At 48.9% G+C, this 5,242-nt stretch overlaps 1 protein-coding gene across 1 annotated transcript in view; it reads left to right on the top strand.

The window, feature by feature from the left end:
• Window positions 1-3,137: 3,137 nt before the first annotated feature.
• Window positions 3,138-5,242, top strand: part of Blm (BLM RecQ like helicase) — an 81,959-nt gene continuing 79,854 nt past the window's right edge. The window contains exon 1 of the mRNA XM_026784232.1: window positions 3,138-3,225. The gene's annotated coding sequence lies outside the window, so the exon portion shown is untranslated. The remainder of the gene's footprint in view (window positions 3,226-5,242) is intronic.

Genomic DNA, 5,242 nt, shown 5'->3' with positions numbered 1-5,242 from the left:
TTTTTTGGTTTTTCGAGACAGGGTTTCTCTGTGGCTTTGGAGCCTGTCCTGGAACTAGCTCTGTAGACCAGGCTGGTCTCGAACTCACAGATATCTGCCTGCCTCTGCCTCCCGAGTGCTGGGATTAAAGGCGTGCGCCACCACCGCCCGGCAGATATTTTCACTTTCATATTTATGAGGCAAAAGTGTTTTTTACCATTACTTAAATATTGTCCCCTTCAAGGTAAAGAACTTTTGCTCCCTGAAAGTATGAGATGCAAATGACGATCGCGACCATTTTTACGTATACCAGTCACAGTGCAAGGTTTGACAAACACCCCCTGTTCCCTTTATACCACAGGGTGGTGTTAATAAAGACATTCATTTCTCTTCTTAGAATACACAATATGGGGAGACTGGCGAGATGGCTCAGCAGTTAAGAGCACTGACTACTCTTCCAGAGGACCCAGGTTCAAGTCCCAGCACCCACATGGCAGTTCACAACTCCAGTTCCAGAGACTGACACCTCTACACCAATACACATAAAATAAAATTAATTTAAAAAAAAAAGAATATACAATTATAATATGGGTGTTGCCAACCCCTACTTCCCCCCTCCCATACAAGACAGGCTTTTGAGCATTCTAGACAAGTGTTCTACCATTTAGCGACATTCCCAGCCCTACGGTATAATTTAAATCATCTCTAAATTACAATAAATAACACAACTGGGAGGGTTGGAGGCTTTGTTGTTGTTGTTGTGTAACCTGGTCTCTCTCTCTCTCTCTCTCTCTCTTTTTTTTTTGAGACAGATTTTTTTCTGTAGCTTTGGAGCCTGTCCTGGAACTAGCTCTTGTAGACCAGGCTGGCCTCGAACTCAAATTGTCAGCACGATGCCAGCAGATGCAGATACATATATAATAAGGTTACTGTAATGAAACAAATGAATTTCGTCATTGTTATTCTTTTTTAAAAATGCTGCAAGATCCATGGTGGCAGTAGGCAGCAGAAATGCTGTAGGTCCCAAATGGTGGCGGTGGGCCATGTGGTGGCAGGCAGCGGGCCCTGGGAGCAGCCAGTCCCAGGCAGAAATGGCTGCCGGTCCCAGAGCAGTGGTGGCGGGCCATGTGGCAGCAGGCAGTGGGCCCCAGGCAGAGATGGCTGCTGGTCTCAGAGCAGTGGTGGCGGGCCATGTGGCAGCAGGCAGTGGGCCCCAGGCAGAGCCGGCTGCTGGTCCCTGAGCAATGGCTGGTTCCAGGCAGGGAGACACATGGCGGGCGGGCAGAGGACAGAAACATGGATAGACACGACATGCAGGGTGAGGTTGAATGTTTATTCAGGGGGTTATGGAGGAGGAAGGGTGAAGGGGGGGGACATAGAGAGAGGAAGAGAGAGAGAGAGAGAGAGAGAGAGAGAGAGAGAGAGAGAAGAGGAGAAAGAGACAGAGAAGGGGGGAAACAGAGAAGTGGGAAGAGAGGCAGAAGCAAAGCTGCCTCTCTGGCTTCTGCCTCTCTGAGAGGAAGATGGAAAAGAGAGCGAGCTCAGGCCGGAAGCTGAAGATCAGCCTGCCTCAGCGAATGGGGAGGGGAATGGGTGTGGCTTGTTCCTTAAAGGGACAGGAAAGCACAACATTCCCAGGTCTTCCTTATAATAAAAAGCACTGCACGTCAAGGAAGCAGAAAAGGAAGGGCCAAGATGGTGGCAGGCAGGTCAGAGGTAATGGGAATGGGCATGGCTTGTCCCTTAAAGCAATAGGAAAGCACAACAGTCATCATCTGTAGTTCTCCTTTTTTGGTTTCTTTAAAGCCTAATCAACAGAAATGCAATATACTGGACTTGTATATTGTATACTGGATCTCTAAATATTTTCTCCTTTTATGTCCTTTCACCCACATCTCTCCACCAGTCTTCTTTAAATATGAATTTTGGATTCTTTTTTAAAGATTCCACATATATTACCACGCAATAATTTTCTGTGCCTATCTTTTTTTCACTTAGCACAATGCCTCTCAAGTGCATCCATTTTCTGGCAAATGGTAAGATCTGGTTCTCTTGACAGGACTGAGTCACATTCTTTTATGTGCTAGAGTTTCTCTTTCCACTCCTGACAGCTTATTTTCATAGCTTGGCTATTGTGGATCATGAGAATGAAGAAGGAAAGCAGAGAGCTCTCCGAAGGTATCATTTATGTTAGAAGAGATATTGCTGGGTGGCTTAATTTTTAGTATCTCTGAAATCCTCTGTACTGTTTTCCGTATGACCAAAACAATTTGAATTTATTACTTCGTATAAGAGAGTAAGTACAGCAGAGAGGGTGGGAAGAGAAAGGGTTAAAAAGAAGACACCCCCCCCCCAGCCTGGTGGAATCAGGCTGTAATCCTAGTCCTTGGGAAATGGAAGTAGGTGGGTCAGAAGGTCAAGGTCATCCGCCTCACAGTTTGTAGGAGGTTTGAGGTCAGCCAGAGCTTGGTAAGGTCGCATCTCAGAAACAATAAAAATTATAAAACTAGAAGATTGAGCATCACCCAGGGCCACATCTCTTTCATCATTATTTTATTTGTATTTTTGCCTGTATGTATGTCTGTGTGAGGGTGTTGGATCCTGGAGTTACAGACAGTCGTGAGGTACCTTGTGGGGGCTGGGAATTCAACCCCGGTCCTGGAAGAGCATTCAGTGCTCTTAACCGCTGAGCCACCTCTCCAGCCCCAAGGGCAACATTCTTAGTGGTAACTATCCGCTAGAACTGAAGCTGCACACTCAGGCACTGTACAACCGCCCTGTAGCATCTGGGTTTGCGACTCCAGTTCCCCACCAGTGACAGCAGCGGAAGACCACCAAAATCTCACAAGAGCAGAGTATCAGATCCAAGAACACAGACACTTCAAGTCTCGGTTGCCTCCAAACACCAGAAAATACCTATCATGTCAGAGCCTGGGCTTCAGGAACCTTTCCCCACACTAGGAAGAAAAAAACAAACAAACACACACACAAAAACAAAGCCTTACTAGCGCCGGAAGCTCGGCACGTTTGCCATGATCACCTGACCCACCAGCTGGCTTCTGATTGGAGCTACTGGGGGCGGGACCGAGTCCCAGAGGCTACGGTATTGGTTAGTCCCCCAGGGCTCGTCCAATCAGAACTCTCCTTCTTGCGGCGCGAAGCGAGCGAAGCGCGGCGCCGGAGGGCCTCGTCGGCGCGCGGAGTTTGGATAGCGATTTAGGTTGGCGCGGCGTGAGCCTGAGTGAGGTGAGTTCGGCGAACTCGGGGCTGCGGCGACTCTGCCAGGTACCCGGCTCTCCCCTGGCCTGCCCGGAGTCCCAGGCCTCGGCCATTCCCCTAGTCGTCCGCCCCTATTCCTCGCTTGTGGCCAGTAGCCCTGGCGGGAGAAGACACCCAGAGCCCCAGAAAAGGCCCAGTCGGGCGGCCGATGCTTGACTCTTGCTGTCCACACATTCCTTAAGGTCCAGGATCTTGCTTTTTGTCTGTCACACGTGAGAAATGGTCTCATCTGTTCCCCGGCGTTTAAGGCTGCAACGACCCCTTATCAACATACAAATTGCCCTGGTTTTAGACGGCGAGAATCCGAAGCTCCGGCCTCATTTGCCTAAAGGGCACGTGGGCTTGGATGCCAGAGAGAAAATCTGAATAAGACCTGCCCAGCTCGGAAGCGTGTCCCACTGCCAACCTATCCATAGGTCACTTGCTGGCTGAGATGAACCTGCCTCCCACTTGACAGCTCCCGGCGCCATCAGCCACACAGCGCTCCTGTGCCTACCCCATTAAGGGGCAGGGGTAGGAAAGACTGAATGAGGGGTCCCGAGGTGGAGCAGCAGAGAGGCAGAAGCCTGGGGAGTGGAAAATCCATTGGATCTGTAGTGGAACTTGGAAGACTCTTCTTCCTCAGTGCTGACTAGCTGAACACCACACCCAGCTTGAATCAACAGTCTGTTAGCCTGGCTGCTATTCTGTCAGAAGGTCGCTTTAAATTTACTTGGAGGAAATGGAGTTTCTAGGTGTCAAATCACTTTTGGGGTTGGGGACAAGGATTTGAGACAGGGTTTCTCCGTGTAGCCCTGGCTGTCCTGGAACCCACCCTGTAGACCAGGCTGGCCTCAAAGTCGGGGATCTGCCTGCCTCTGCTTCCCATGTTGGGGGAGGAGGCAAAGGTGTGCGTCACCCCCACTGCCCAATCACTTTCAATGCTAGTTCCCAAGGCAGGGAGTGGCTATCAATTTTTTTTTTTTTTGGTTGTTTTGGCTCTTGTCGTCCAGGGTGGCCCTCAAACTTGTGTAGCCGAGGTTAACCTTAGACTCCTGATCTTACAGCCTCACCTCACAAGTGCTGGGGTTACAGGCTCGTGTCACCAACCCAGATATTTTAAATTGTATGTTTTGAAATGTATACCCTTAAATTAAGAGAGCCTAGCATAGAATGTAACATCTTAAGCTTGGTTGATGGGCATATAGCTGTCTGTCTGTTTTCTCTACGTTTCCTTTGTCTTTTGTGGGGAGTGGGGATATGAGAGTGTGTCCTTGTTTATGTTCATGCATGCGTGCGTGTGTGTGTGTGTGTGTGTGTGTGTGTAAGCAGGCCAGATACATCTTCCTCGGTTGTTTTCCACCTTAGTGTTTGGGACAGTCTCACAGTAAACCTGGAACTTACTGATTTAACTAGCAGGCCTCCCAGAGCTGGCATTATAGATACATGTTACCACACCTGACTTTTTAGGTGAGTTCCAAAGGTCTGAAATCGGATCTTCATGTTTGCACTTAGACTAACTGAACCATTTCATAGGTCTTTTCTGTCTCACTGGGTTCAAAGGGATTGCGAACCGATGTGTACAATTTAGTGTCTAAAAGCCTCTGAGTGTAGAGTTAAGATCAGCTTCCACAGGAGTGGTGGTTCACACCTGTATAATTCCAGCGCTTTGAGTAAGACAGGAGAATGGAGAGTGAGCAGCTGTATGGAGACTACATGTCAGAACAAGCTACCTGTGGCAGCTCAAGCCTGTGTCCACACACATGGAAGGGGAGGCAGAAGGGTCAGGAGTTAATTCTACCTCAGGTACATAGTGAATTTGAGACCAGTCCGGAATATATGATGAGACCCTGTCTCCAAAACCCAAAGCAAACAAATGCCCATTGCTTTTTTTTGGGGGGGGGGGTTCTAGACAGGGTTCTCTATCTTTGGAGCCTGTCCTGGAACTAGCTCTGTAGACCAGGCTGGTCTCGAACTCACAGAGATCCACCTGCCTCTGCCTCCC

This window comes from Microtus ochrogaster, chromosome 22 (assembly GCF_000317375.1).
Source record: "Microtus ochrogaster isolate Prairie Vole_2 chromosome 22, MicOch1.0, whole genome shotgun sequence".
Taxonomy (NCBI): domain Eukaryota; kingdom Metazoa; phylum Chordata; class Mammalia; order Rodentia; family Cricetidae; genus Microtus; species Microtus ochrogaster.
The sequence above is the reverse complement of the archived record's forward strand: the minus strand, read 5'-3'. Positions and strand labels throughout refer to the sequence as shown.